Here is a 15607-nt window from a genome sequence, read left to right as displayed (position 1 = left end):
CACACTCACTCACACTCCAGAGGATGATTAATTACAGTTGGTATTATCTCACAGAAAGACATTTCTCATGAAGATTAGACACATGATCGTTTAATCATTGGGAGGAAGATACTCCATCAGTTGGTGTGAATGGACCGAGGATCCCCCTGAGTCCAGCTGAAAAAAAGGAAAATTTGTAGGACTTTATAAGCGATCTTGGAAGAGTTTCACTTAATGTGTTTGCCTGTTCATAATACACAATTTAAAATGAGATTACCAACGCCAAAATTGGTTATTTGTACAAGCTTTGTCTCAGTGAGTTGTTGGGTTAAACACAAATCCATCGATATGTAGACCCCAAGTTGATGACACGATGTCTAGTTGACCATGTGATAAGTAAGATCTGTTCTTTTACTGAAAGAAAACAATTTCTTTGAATTATTTTTTTGTAATGTTGAACACTGGAGCTGGACTTTCAGACAGAAAAGGAGGTCAGAGCAGAAGAAAGCTAAACAGAAGAGTGATAGAGCACAGGCTAAGGCCCCGTTTACACAACAACATTTCACCCCAAAATGCAAAAACACAGCGAAAAATGTCTGCGTTCTCACAGAAACAATAAGGGACTGAAAACTGTGTAGTAAGCATGCCAGGCCTGTAGTTGGCGCTATAACTGTCTTGTCCAGAAGCAGCTTTTGGTAGATCTCCACTGTGGTAGAGTTGAGCCGATCATCTGGTGTATTGGGGAATACTAAGAGCAGAAGTGGAGCAGCAGATGCACATTTTGTTGAAAGAAAGTCTGCAGATCCAGCAGATTAAGCAGCACAAGCACAACACGGTAGTAGGCTACAATCGTACCAACGGTACTGTTGTAATGTTGTACGCGCAAAGTGCAGTGACGTCAGTGTTTCCACTGAAAACGCTGGCTTACTGTTTACAAGGGGACGGTGTCGGTAGCGTTACAGGAAAAATTCCACTTTGGAGGCCTTTTGCAAAAGTTTGCATTTTAGGTTGATTAAAGGTCCCATATCATGCTCCTTTTCTGCAGTTTAATATGGATCGTTGATGTCTTTATTAAATAGTAGTAACATGTTTTGGTCCAAAAAGCCAATGAATCAAGCACAGCAGCATTGTTTCCAGGCTCTCATAGCCCCTCTGTTCAGAACGCTCTGATTTAGTGGGCGTGACCTTCATATGTAAATGAGCCACCGCTGATACCGCCCCGCTCTTCCGCGTCACTGAGAGTGGCACCACGACAGCACCAAGCTTGTGCATGGAACTCTGTGGCTGTTGACAGCCAAAAAAAGCAGTGGTGGCTCTTCAACTTTGGCATTCTCTAGGTCAGGATTTTACAAAATACAAGTTTTATCACTAAATATCACAGTTTGTGGGCTGGGAGGAAAGCCAAAGAGCCACAAATTTTACTAAAAGACTTAATTAAGTGATTTTTGCATAATATGGGACCTTTAGAACGGTGTTTCGCAAGGCTGAAAAACGATAATACTTTAGCGTTTAACCCTAAAACCGTTGTCATGTAAATGGACGCTAAAACACGGGTTAGGCTGTTTGTTGTAATCCACGTGCAGCAGTTATTCTGCATTGGTCTGTTCAAACTTTAGAGTTTATCAATAAAATGAAGAGTGAGGTTACATTAGCTCTGCTTGGTGAGGTTGGAGTTGGTAGAAGAGCTCTGGTCGGACATAAACAGTATACACTAAGGTTACACATTACAAACACATCTCAGAGCACCGGGCTGTGAATAACACTAAACACAGCCAGCTACTAAACGATACAAATCTAGTTTGTTGTCACGTTTCAAACACTATGTATTTACAATTAAACACATTACCTTGTAGCTTTGCAACCTGGGAAAAAAAATACTTGAACGAAGAAAAGTAGAGTTAAAAAGAAGATCTGCTTTCCATTTGCTTGCTTTGCACATCTTTTGGTGAGTTCCATTTGTACTCCGAAGTCGGAATTTTTGAGTTCTGAGTGGGAACGCACAACTTGAACGCCCCCTTGAGGTTGGAATTTCCAACTCCAAAGTCAGAGCACCCACATCACCCCTGAGTTCCCAGTCGGGAATTTCACTTAAGGGGTAAATAGTGATTAAGCTCTACTTATATATTTTTTTGTTTTAGAGTTTCTGACTAGTGTTTGTTGCAATAAATCTGCAAAGTTTATATACAGAAATACTGCTGTTATGGCAAGTTTTTCCAACTTGGCAACTGGACTGCTTAACTTGGAAAAGACGTCATTCCCACTCCAGAATTCACAGTTCCCAGCACAAATTGAACACAGCATTTATGACAGTAGGTGATGATGCTCATGGGAAATGAAGTCTTCATCCTGCCAGCCACAGAAAACACTGCTATCAACGCCAACTGGACTGTTTTTACAGAACCTTTGAAAAAAAAACATCTGCGGTGTGAATGTGGGCTAAAACTTAATATCTTCATTCGCCATGAAAAAGTTGACTCTTTTTCCTCTTTTTCAATTCCCACCAGACTCCTCAGACGTCAACAAATGATTATATGAGGGTGGTGCTGTTGTACCTGTCAGGTGTCAAATTACATAGTTTGGATTTTCTGCTAGATGTAGATTTAGACACTGTCAGACAATCAAAAACAGAGCAAGAATCTGAAGATGTCACCATTGTTCACAGTTTGCACATATTTTAGCACATGTCTGAACTTTTACTCACTACAAAGATAAACTATATAAAAAATCTTGGATGAGGATGAATGGAAACCGCTCTGATACAGATGTGAATCTTTAAGATGTTTCTCAGAGGAAATGAGGCCGGCTGAAGCCTCAACCTTCACTGCCCACTCTGACTCACTGAGACGGGCCCTGTGCTTATTTTACACAGTCTTTCTCTCTCTTGTTTCATTTCTAAAAATAGACAGACGTTTGGCAGCTGAGGGGTAGTCCACGCAGAACAAATGCCCCCCCTGGCTGTTTCACTTCATTCTCCTCATAATGAACGCGCACAGATCACCGCCGTCATTTCCTCCCTCCCCTGGCTGGACCCAGGCAAGGGGCCGCACACCGACATGGGGACATTGCCCTCAGACGAGCTGACCCCCTCGTCTCGATCTCTGTCTCATCTCATCTTTCTTCTCGTGTTTGATCCTCTTTCCCTTTTCCTCTCTTTCATTCAGCCCCATGAGGAGAGGGATGAGGAGACTACTTCTCCTTCTGTGTCTCTGATGTCACAGAGTCGATGCGGGTATCCCTCTCCTGCCCGTCCTCCTGCTCATATATTCCAGCCCAGTGAACCCCTGACTGCTCAGCTGCAGAAGGGGCTCTCTGCAGAGACCGAGCGGTCCTACAAGAGTGCAAACACTGGTCTCTGTGGATTCCCTTTGAGCTGAGAGTCCACTCAGTGTAAGAGCTGTTTGCATCGTAGTCTGCTTTGAATACTAGATTTGAATTCTGCATAGTATGGCTGGAACGATATGCTTTTCTCATGATTTGATTTTTTAATGATTTTAGGGTTGCTGATTAGATTTAAAGATGCTATGAGGAGGATCCTCAAAGCATGTGGCCCGGAGTGTCCGCACACTGTCGTAAATTACTTTTAGCAAGGAGTGTGTTTGTTTTCAAATTAAATGGAGATTGGCTCAAAACAAATTTTCTTTGTTCAAGACAACTTTTTACTGGATACAACGCGCCGAGGTAAGGTACTTATCAGTACAGCTACTTACGTTGTAGCAGCTGGCTATATGTTAGCGCAGTGCTCAGACGTATCTGGAGGCGTGACAAGAAGTAAATACTGTCAGTTTGCGAGTAGTTTAGTAGCCGTTTATATGACGTCAGTAAATCCTGGTTAGCCATGTCCTGCCTAAAGGCTAATTAGCTTTTAGCTCGGGCTGTATCATTCTCCCGTTTAGCTTTCTTCTGCTCTTCTGTCCTTTTTCTGTCTGACATTTAGGCTCCTGTGTCCACCATCGCTACAAAATTAATCACAGAAATCATTTTTAGCAGAGCAATACACAGATCTTTGAGTTTTATTTCTTCTCACTACTAAACTTCGTCAGCTGGCGTGGTGTTGTCATAGAGACCTAGACGTGCTGTGAATCAATTGGGCCCTGGTCCACCCAAACTGGAAGCCAAGAGGTAGCAATTTAAGATAACCTATAACCAACAATATTAGCACTGATGATCTCCTTTCAAAGTGTGGATTACAATCAAGCATATATCTAGAAGGGCGGCTTTTTCTAGATCACTTTCAAACTCCTCACAGCCCCTCTAAATAGTGATTCTTTGATATTCCAGATTTTTGCATTTTTTAGTTTGCTTTCTTAACACCAGACCGTGAATAATGTTTGATAATGATGATGATGATGTCTAGTACAGACTATATTGGTTTTTAAGATTAATTCAGACCAAAATGAAGGACTTAAATTTGAAAAAAATAAAAAAAGTTTGAATAAAGAAATCACGGTTTAAAACTTTATACAAAAAAATCCCAATACTATGATACAATTTTTTCTCCCACCCCTAGTGCATGGAACTCTTACAGCTGTGGTCTTTAAATGAGAAATTTAACATGACAAGAAAATGTGAGAGTTAAAACAACACAGTAGTAGACACAAGACAAGACTGAAGTTATAAAAGTGGTGCAGAAAAGACAAAAATGTTTCAAAAAATTATCATCTAGTTAAAGATGTCAAAACAGCCTAAAAAAAAAACATGATGAAAAACAATCTTGATAAAATCCAGCTCCTGATCCTGCCGTAAAAGGATCCTGACATGTTTCTTCCATATCACCCCCTAATGGAGAACATTTTCCTTGAGAAGAAGCAGAGCTGACAAGAGGATGTTTGACCACGCTTGGTGACTGATTTTTTTACAGAAATCACTAAAATGAATAATTAACAAATAGAGCATTTATAAGTTACTTTCATGGTTAATAAACTTGTCAGTAAGAGCTGCTGGCCCGTCGTCATTTTCACAAAATAAATCAGTGTTGTTCTTTGCCTTTCTCTTTTTTTTTTACTGGCGTTAAGTCTGTGTACCTTCGCCACCTTTCACAAACACACACATCCACCAGTGACAGGAAGTGGCCGTCCCGCCTCCAGGCGATGAGATCCTGATGTGAGGTGACTCTGCACCTTTCTCATTTCACAGCTTCACTTTTCATTACTGAGCATCATAAGTGGACGTTGCCCGGGGGGATGGACGGCTTAACACCCCTCCTGACCGCGCTCCCCCTTCCTGTTCTCACCCCAGCCTGAACCTCTGTGTCACCGCCTGACTCTTTTATTTCCATTGAAGTTGTTGCAACTCGAGCTTACAAATAATCAGCATGTGCTGAGTGCTGAGCGCAGCCAAGTGCAGCTGCAGCACCATTCTCTGTTTACTGTGTCATTTCCTGCTCCACATTCTCTGCTGCCGCACGCCGGTCAGTTTAATGCAACTGATCCAGGTCTGCAGCCGCCACCTGGGGTTCTGTGGCCAAAGTGAAAGAGAAGAGAGTTGAGGTGCTTTACTCTCCCAGAATCAATGCAGGCAGTCAGTTTCAGGGCTGCAGCCATCACGCTCCTCTCAGCGGGGAGCTCGAGCAGGCCTGGTGTGTTGATTACAAGTCTAATCCATTAATCATCACTGAGCGCATGGAGGACTTTGATGAGAGAGGCAAGAGCAGACATTGAATTCCAATCATTTGATGCATGCTGGCTGCAGGTGTACGCTGAGAAAGACTGAACGTGAACCTGCCTCCTCTCTGTTTTTCTGCAGATTAAAAGAATCCCTTTACATTCAAACCTGGAGGCACTGACATCAATTATTTCAATGATAGGAGAAAAACTTTCTGCAGCTGTGATCATTTCAAATCTAAATGCAAGAGGAGACGAGTTGCAAGAACACAGTCAAGGTCTTTCATTCGCAGTAATTCCCCCAAACCATTTTTCTCTCTTTTCTAGGAGATCTGTGATGGTTTACATCAGGTCAGTGATGTTTGGAGAAAAAAAAGTAGTGGCATTATACCACTAGACCAGTAGATGGCAATAAGAAAAGCACAGAAACCATACAACAAAGATGACATCATAGAAGACAGGCTGATGCTCAACTTAAAGCAAAAAGATAGATTTTTAAAAGCCATGGTAGACATCCATCGGTGTTCAAGTTTAAAGAGGGACCCTGTTAACTGGAGACTGACGCATCCGTCATTATCATTCAGTACTTGTCTGAGAGGCTTTAAATCAAAAACTAAAGTAGGATATATTCCCGAGAACCCCCCTTCATGTTTCAGGCAAAGGATCCAGTTTACAGAGTCACTCTCTAAGCCAACAGATACACACTCACACTATTACATCCAAAAAAGACCATTGTTTAATCGTAAAAGACCCGTTCAGAGTCGACAACATCAATAATATGCACGCGCATTTTAGCAATGGAAGCTGTGTCAGATGAGTGAGCGTTCTTTAAACATTAAATTAAAACTGTAACCAGCAGAAAAATGTTCGATTGCTCTGCCGTCAGTCGTCAGAAATGATTCCATACTGTGGAGGCAACTTCTATCGAGTTCTGACCGATACAGAGTGAGGGGTGTTTTGGAGCAAAGAGTAACCGTGCTAAGTGGTGACTCTCAGCTGAAGGTGGGAGTGATTGACGGCTAACAGTCACCAGGTAACAGGGTCGCACTTTACACTAAAACACAGTGACGTGTGCAGCTGCTATTGAATGTGTCTTCCTTGTACAACCTCAAGTTAACCAGGTTTGACCGCAAACAGATAATTTTCACTGCCAACATTCTAAATCCGGTTTTTACTTTGTGTATATAGTATATTAACAAGTCTTATTAGTAATCCTAAAATACAAAAATTAAATTAAAAAATATTCCGATATACTTGGTACAGATCTCTATGTGGGCTTAGTTTTCTGGCTCCTTTATTATGACCCAGGTCTCAGACTCAGCTGTCTGTGTGCTCTTTTTGGTTTGGCAGGGTTTCTGGTTTATTGACAGTTCATGTCTTTTTTGTTTCACAGTCTGTTAAGTGCAGTCACAAGCTACTGGATTTCTCCACCAAAAATGTCTGTCCACTTGTTAATGTTTTCTATTCCATCTCTGATTTGTCTTTGGGAATTGTTTACCATCAATCAAATTGGTGGTTTTTAGATAAACAATTGCAACATTTACATGCAATCATTAACTCTTTCATATTCTGAATACTATTCATAACCCGGTTGCACACGGCAATGTAAACAGCATTAACCCTTTTGAAAAACCGGCTCAAATTCCATTTTTTTCAAAACCCAACAATCACCCCTGGGTTACTCCTTTTCTAACCTGAATATTTGGTCATGTGTACATCTATCTGGATATTCCTATCAAAAGGAACATTAATTTGTGTTCTGTTCGCAAGGAATTTTGGTCTTTTGAGTACAGGAAGTCCACTGTGCTGCTGCTGCTGTTGCTATGGATACAGGAAGATGAAGCGAAAATGATGTGCAATGCGTCATGACGTCAAGATGTTGTCACGCGACACTTTAGTCCTACTTTAATGTTATACTCCCTTTCAGCAGACTGTCTGCTACAATTTGGTGTTAGTTGCAGGCTTGTATGATAATTTGTTTCCTGACAGTGTTGAAAATTATGATGACCCAGTACATATTTCATTTTCCAGGTCTTAGTATCCAGAATATTGGCAGGATCTGGATCATACTTTTACATCTGTCAGAAATTATGGTGACCTTGTCTTGTATAGTTTTGCAAATCAATCCGACCATTTATGGTGGAGTTATATACACATATGGTGAAAACGGCCCTATCTCCTTTTCATGAAGACCTGTTTGTTTCTTTTTGAGTTATGCTGTTCACAGACAGACAAACTCTCACAAAAACATAACCTTCTTGTTGGGGGTAATCAGAAAGGTTTAAGATTATAGGCCCCACCCCCCAAATTCCTTGACCTTTAAAAAGTCTTTTCTCATGCACTGGAACTTTTAAGGGGGAAGATTAACTACCCAGGAACTAGATTTAGTTCCTGTTTATGAAACACAAAGCTTCTCTAAAGGTTCCTGGGGAAAGTTCCTGCTGTCAAAAAGCACTGAAGGTGTCTTATAAGGTGTTGGTGTTGGAATATGCCTCTGAACTCTTTTGCTGTTCTCTCTGAAAAAACAGTTGCTGGAATGGGTTTAAATATTTCATAAATGTGTTACTGCACCTTTAAATCTGGCACAGTCTTACTTCAGGATTTACTCCATCTTTGCTTTTTTAAAACCTGCTTCTTTGCGTTTCTCTCTGTCTCTTCTGCCTCTCTGGTATTTGTGGCACGTGGCCAGAATAAATGTCACTGACTCAGTGATCATCTTTCTGCTGTCACTTATTTTTATGTCTCGAATTAGCAGCATGCGGCCAACAGGGCAGACATCTTCACTTTTTAGAGGCAAAACAGTGCGTGACACCTTAATTATACGCTCCCCCCTCCCTCCCTCCTTCCCTCCCTTTCTCTCCCCTCCCTGCTGTTGTGAGCAGTTGTCATGGTGGGCTGTGGGCTTGGATGATATTCATGCTTTGTGGTGCAGGTTTCTCCTCTCAGCCGATGGTGACGTAGTTGCGCGCCTTACCGAGCCGGTCTGTGTGACTTTTGAAAAAATGGGGGGCGGAGGGCTGTAAGGGCGCAACCATTTCACACCTCTACCGCGCGAGAGTAGGCCTAGTGTTAGTAATAATTATGCGAAGATGACAAGTGAGAGATAAATCTCATCTTCAGCAGTCACTCGGAGCTCCAGAAGCGGACTTGCATCAGCGCAGAGGAGGCAGGTCTTCGTTCTGATGGTGCGCAAAGTCCAGCCTGACAGCTCACACACCGGTACGCACAGCTGAGCGCGTCTCTAATGGAAGACAGTGAGTGATGCTAACTGTGGAGTGACATTTTTACGGTGAAGACAGCCGGGGAAGAGGAGCATCACAGCGGTTCCTTCCTACAGCAGCGACATCACAGATTTCTTGCGCTATCGCCGCGCAGAGAGGGGGAGGAGGAGAGCGCTGATTCACGGCTTGCAGGAGGAGGGAGAGCCGCGCGGACGGGCTCAGAGGATCCATCTCCTATCTTAAAATACCGAGCCCCCCTCCAACGCCCCCTTCCTCCTCCTCCTCCCTCGTCATTGACAGCTTTGCGACCCGGTCAATCCGTCAGACAGGGAGGATCTGGGGAGGAGGGCGCCGAGGCAGGAGAGGACGAAAGGCGATCACCTCTGGCCGGTTTGATCCAATCGCCAATACCGAGCAGGCTGGGGACCTGCCTCTCTACATGAGGACGACACAGGGGCTTCACCGGGGGGTTTTAGTCCGAGGAGCACGTTTGACTCAACAAATCCAAACAGCGAGATTACATTAGGACTGTTTGCAGGCTGTTCTGAACGGAAAACAATAATAAAGGGGGCGGACAGGACAGGAGCTATTTCGCAGTCTGCTCGTAAACTCCCCGAATTACAAATCCAGGTAGGTGTCATGAAAAACGCATGATGCAAACTGTCACATTTAATCATCTGCGTGCTCGTGAGTGATGCAAGCCATGAGATACCAACAGCAACACACCGAGAGCCTCTACAGTGAGGATAGTAACCACATTAGATGCATTTAAAGATCCACGTAGCTGCAGAAACAGTCGATAAGTGCAGGCACAGCTGCTCAGGTCTGAACCTCCTCACGGTGCAGATTTGATCCATTGCAGCGGGCTCAGATGGATTCGTGATACCGTCTAATGGGTGTGCCATTAAAATAATTGGCGGCTGTCAACGCAAGTATCTGATACCGGTTGTTACAGCCTGGCGAGCCGATCCTGCTTCTGATTGGCTGAACACCTGGACAGTTTTTACGCAGAGACAGAAAGAAGCTCGTGTATTCTCCGGTGCGTTTTAAACACGAGTGTCTCCTGAGGTCAATCACGCGCATTATTCTCAGTATGTAGGCCTGAACGCACCCTCCAAGTCACTGCACAGGGCCTATGGGTGCTCCGACAGGGATTCCCCCCTCAGGTACACAGCTCTGACACCCGTATAGTGAGCGGAGCGGCCTCCTGATGATTAATCAGCAACAGCTGAGGCTCCGTGTGTCTGCTGAGTCCATGTTTACGCGCATCTCAAATAGCCTCCTTAAACCAGAGCCTCTTCCCAAAATAGGGAAGGAGAAAGAGATCTGCGAGCAGAGACTCTGAGCCAGGGTGTCTGCTGCAGGCTGGGAGTGCAGAGGAGTGGGTTTGGAGAGCTCTTAAAGATGCAAACGTTCATGTGGGATTTTGGCTTGAAAATGCATTCTGTCAGAGGTGTCAGACAGCGAGAGTCAGACTGAGTGGAGCTGCAGCTTTCTGACTGGAATCAAGAAAAGCTGTTCAGAATAGTCGCACAAAAATCTCAGAGACAAGGTTCACCAAGAATAATGCAAAGATATTTAGTCTAACATCACAAAAACTACAAAACAGTCACTTTAAAATAACCGATTTTGAAGTGAACATCCCTAAATGCCCAACCAAGCTGTGAGTCAATCAATCAATAACAAAACCAATCCACCCATCATTGTTCGAGCTCCTCCCCTATCTCTGCTGCTGTGTTCAGCTGTTAGTTTTTCTAAATAATGGATTGATTTGCTCAGATATGTAAATACTTACTTTAAATGCCCTGTGAGGACTTTGTGACACTGAAATGGTCAGACTTTTATGAATCTGCCTCCTCACAATCAACGATTTTGAGGGAGATTATCAGTGCCAAAATTTGGCTGTTTAGCAGTAAGAAGCAAGCCCTGTCCTTTTCACCATTTTTGCTCTTTTTTTAAATGAAAACATTACTTTTTTGGTGTATTTTAATATTTCTGCATCCTCCTCTGAGCCGCCTTGGTTCAACCTCCCTTTCTCTCAAAATGCAAAAATCCAATCCTCACTGTACTAATCAGCACACTAATTGTTTCATGTAGCTCCTAATTCAAGTTTCATGGCTCTGATGTTGATGCACACTCAGAAATGAAACCCCTGTCACCTGACGGAGACTAATGTAATCTGTGTTGAGTCAGAAAATCAATGGGCGAACACGTGTGAGGTCAAACACCTGAGCAGCTTGACTCTATTTAAGACTGAATCATAACGCCTCGTAAACTGTTTCCCATTCTGTCAATCATAAATCAATCAATCCTTACAGGCTCAGTGTCACCAGCTTGTCACCACTAATAATCCATGATGTCATAGTGATTTGACCATCATGGATTACACAGAAAGTCTGTGACAGGAGGTGTGTTAACAGTCAACATAAAGTTGCATTATGGGAGTTGTAGGCTCCATCTGACCTTCCAGCAACTTAAGTTGATGCAATTTACTCAGAGTTCATATTCTGCAAAATTTTAAGTTTTTAGAGATGCATCATAGGTATTTCTTAAGTAACTGGTAATAATCTGCCAATGCAAACAGGTTTATCAACATATTCCAATTTTTCTTCAAAAGCCTAGAAAGGCCAAAATTCATCAAAGAAGGTTGGGGTTCAGGAGGTCCTCAGGCTGCTTTCATATTAACACACCAGATTTATCGCTGGCCTGTTACAGCACTGGATCCATAGATTGTGAAAAATTTGACGTCATCTTACTCAGCTCAAAGTGAGGTTGCCACAAAAACTGCTCCCCCTGGTGGCTGGCTGCAGAATCGGTCAAAAAATCTATCTCCCCAGTCATTCCAGATGGGCTGTGGTCAAACTTTCGTAGAAAACACCTCGTAGAAATGTTTCTCTCGTCTGATTGTTGTGGTGATTTGAAGATATTGTTTGGTTGCCTTGTATTCAAGTCCAATTTTTTTTCTGAAAAGTTTCATTTTCATTAGTTACAAGAGGTTAAAAACGAGGTTCTACGTCACGTTTAACAATGACTGACAGCTGCCGTTCTTATGTTTTTTTTAGGGGTTTGTAAAATATGTCAGAAGGTAGAGTCAAGACGAGATTAGACTCTCGAAAGAAAAAAAAAATATTTTTGTCACCCAGCTCCACTCAGATTCTCTCCAAGACCCTCGCAATCTCTACTGCGCAGACTGTGGCTGCACAACTGCTTCGATCGCTGCGCCTGTGACGGGGGAATTTTGGCTTCAAAACCGTACAATGATAAATTACAGAGCCAGGCTGTCCCCTCTATGCACAGTCTATGATCAAATCTGATTTCAATTCAAGTAAATTTAACTTACAGTGGCGCCAATCTGTGACGTTCCAGCTGCGTCTCAGATCCGGCAGGTTGGCCGCTCTCCTCGTCAGATACGCAAGACTTTTATATTTGCTGGATGCTGGAGCAATGGTACTTAGGGTCAGGAATTTGTGCACTGAAACCTCATTAAAACCTGTGACTTTCAAAATTAAATTCACTGTGCCACACCAGATTTAATTTAGCCTTTGGTTTGAGGTTTTTCAGCCCAAAATGATCAAGGAGAGGCCCATCATTGGGGAAGGAAGCACAGGAACAGCAGGGTGTGTTATTTTTTCCACACACAGCTGTAAAAATCCAAAGTTTCCAGATTAAAGTCATCTCTCATTAAGTTACATCTCCAATTCTCATGATCCTTTCCCTCATTGGCTCTTGTCCATTTAGACCTGTCTCCTGATTCAGTCATTCCTGCGCACTCCTGCCCATCCCCTTCTTTCTCCCTCTGCACTTTAACATCTTTTCTTAACATCTGAGAGGTTTCATTTCAGACTGAGATATCCTTCATTTTAAAGTTTTATCACCTCTAACAGAAAGCACTTCTGGGACGATGTATCTCTGTGAATGTTATTGAGGTTATGATCCCCGAAAAGACATCATAATAATACTGTTACTGATGCAATTATTTGTACCTATGAAGCATTAAATTGGAGATATTAGGAATCATTTATCCCAGAATAGATTAATTGCCTCTGCTAATGCATGAGTTTGCACACAGAGCGTAATATGGAGCAGTTTTTCTGCACACACAAGGTGTAAGTTGCTTTAAAGAAAAAAACTGGACAGATCTTTCAAGCTGCAAAATTAAGCACCAGAAGAATGTTTTTGCAGCATTTTCTCCAGCTAAAGACAAATTAAGGCAGAATTTAAGCTGCAGTGTGTGTGTGTTGTTATAAGGAGGCTTCCATCACCGGCTGCCTCAGATGTAAATTTTGTCAGCTATCCAAACTCACCGATGTTTCGTCTCCATGAAAGACATTGTTTCTAAAAATACAGACTTCACGGAGCTATTTAAAAGACTTCGAATGGAGAGTAATCCAAAAGAGTGAATTTAAGTCAGAAATCTGCATTACACAGCAGAACATATGCCTTTTAATGGATGCTTTTATCCAAAGTGCCTTAAAGTGCCAAGAGTGAGTACTGTACACATTTTAGTGCAGGCGGCCCCGGAGGTAATCAGCCCTTTACGGAGGAATCAGAACATAAGAATGCACTTCCAGGAGCAACGACTCCAACTCAAGTTAGCTCCTCAAAAGCAAAGTGTGAGAGAAATAAAAGCGGTGATTCTCCCGTGGATTCAGGACAGTGTGATTAATTTACATACTCTGTATCTCTCTGAAGAGATTATTTTTATTCAGGCTAAACTGCTTGTGTGTCTCAGGGGCCCAAAGGTGTGCTGCGGGCTGCAGAGGAGCCTCCAACGTCTTCAGGCTGCTGTAAAAGGCTTGTGATTCAAACATATTACAAAGTGTTAAAGAGTGGGCGCTTATCTGATATCATGACAGATAATGTGCTCACGTGTTTTCTTCAAAGCAGCCGTAATGTTTGTCAGAGGAGCCAAAAAACAGCTACGACTATTTCAGAGTGGAAGAGGAACAGACTTCAGGCAGCGTGGTGTGAGAACAGAGTGTAGAGTTAGCCAAAGATAACAAAATATCAGTGACTAGTTTCTTCACTTTTGGAGAATATGTTCATAAAAAGCCTAAAAATTTTGACTTATTATGTTCACGTTTGACTTTTTGTGTTACATTTTGAAATCTTTTGAATTTTTGTCCCAGAATTTTTACTTTTAAACTTGTGATTATGACATTTATTTCATCATTTTTAACTTTTGCTTTATAGCAACAACTTAATTTCTTATACTTAAGACTGCGTGTAGTTATGGCTCAAAATGGTCTTCTACATTGAAGAATGTGGATAAAGCTAGAGCTAATATCCGTTAACCAATAAATACACTCACTGGCCACTTTATAAGGTACACCTTGCTAGTACCAGGTTGGACCCCCTTTTGCCTTCAGAACTGCCTTAATCCTTCGTGGCATAGATTCAACAAGGTCCTGGAAACATTCCTCATAGAATTTGGTCCATATTGACCTGATAGCATCACACAGTTGCTGCAGATTTGTCAGCTGAACATCCCAAAGTTGCTCTATTGGATTGAGATCTGGGGACTGTGGAGGCCATTTGAGTACAGGGAACTCTTTTTCATGTTGAAGAAACCAGTCTGAGATGATTCCAGCTTTATGACATAGAGCGTTATCCTGCTGGAAGTAGCCATCAGAAGATGGGTACACTGTGCTCATAAAGGGATGGACATGGTCAGCAACAATACTCAGGTAGGCTGTGGACTTTAAACCACGCTCAGTTGGTACTAAGGGGCCCAAAGTGTGCCAAGAAAATATCCCCCACACCATTACACCACCACCACCAGCCTGAACCGTTGATACAAGGCAGGATGGATCCCTGCTTTCATGTTGTTGACGCCAAATTCTGACCCTACCATCCTAATGTGGAGCAGAAATCCAGACTCATCAGACCAGGCAACGTTTTTCCAGTCTTCTATTGTCCAGTTTTGGTGTTGCTGTGTGAATTGTAGCCTCAGCTTCCTGTTCTTAGCTGACAGGAGGGTCACCTGGTGTGGTCTTCTGCTGCTGTAGCCCATCTGCCTCAAGGTTGGATGTGTTGTGCGTTCAGAGATGCTCTTCTGCAGACCTTGGTTGTAACCAGTGGTTGTTTGAGTTACTGTTGCCTTTCTATCAGCTCCAACCAGTCTGTCCATTCTCCTCTGACCTCTGGCATCAACAAGGCATTTTTATCCACAGAACTGCCGCTCACTGGATATTTTCTCTTTTTGGGATCATTCTCTGTAAACCGTAGAGATGGTCGTTGGTTAAAATCCCAGTAGATCAGCAGTTTCTGAAATACTCAGACCAGCCTGTCTGGCACCAACAACCATGCCACATTCAAAGTCCCTTAAATCACCTTTCTTCCCCATTCTGATGCTCAATTTAAACTGCAGCAGATCGTCTTGACCATGTCTATATGACTAAATGCATTGAGTTGCTGCCATGTGATTGGCTGATTAGGCATTTGCATGAATGAGCAGTTGGACTTAAAACTTAAAAATTAAAGTTAGCACTGTGAAAGCTTTAAATAATAGAACTATAAAGACAAGCTGTTTGACTTTCTTTGTTCTATTACTGATATATTCTCATACTGGGCTGAAGACTTTTTTCGTTTCCTGATGTCCCAGGCTGTTATATTACATCTCCTTATATTTTGGGAAAGCATTCTGTAGAGTGAGGAGTGAGAGCAGCTCTCATCCCTCAGCCTGTGCTTCCTCCTGCTCTCATTACTTCTGGCTGCAGCTGTTAGCATCATCCGATTTGTCAGCTCCTGTTGAATAGCAGCTGAAGAGGTGTGTTAAGATGCTCAGCCTGAATCCAGACAATGTCT

General features: G+C 42.6%; 1 protein-coding gene across 2 annotated transcripts in view; it reads left to right on the top strand.

Moving 5' to 3' along the window:
• Positions 1-15607, top strand: part of slc8a3 (solute carrier family 8 member 3) — a 165094-nt gene that overhangs the window by 10511 nt on the left and 138976 nt on the right. Inside the window, exon 1 of one of the 2 annotated variants that reach the window (XM_074692021.1) lies at positions 8513-9430. The exons of the other annotated variant lie outside the window; for it this stretch is intronic. The gene's annotated coding sequence lies outside the window, so the exon portion shown is untranslated. Of the gene's footprint in view, positions 1-8512; positions 9431-15607 lie in introns of those variants that run through there. 2 annotated transcript variants of the gene reach the window in all.

Source organism: Halichoeres trimaculatus, unplaced genomic scaffold (assembly GCF_033239565.1).
Source record: "Halichoeres trimaculatus isolate MK-OKI-2021-1 unplaced genomic scaffold, fHalTri1.1 fHalTri1_scaffold_17, whole genome shotgun sequence".
Taxonomy (NCBI): domain Eukaryota; kingdom Metazoa; phylum Chordata; class Actinopteri; order Labriformes; family Labridae; genus Halichoeres; species Halichoeres trimaculatus.
This window is presented reverse-complemented; position numbering and strand designations above follow the sequence as displayed.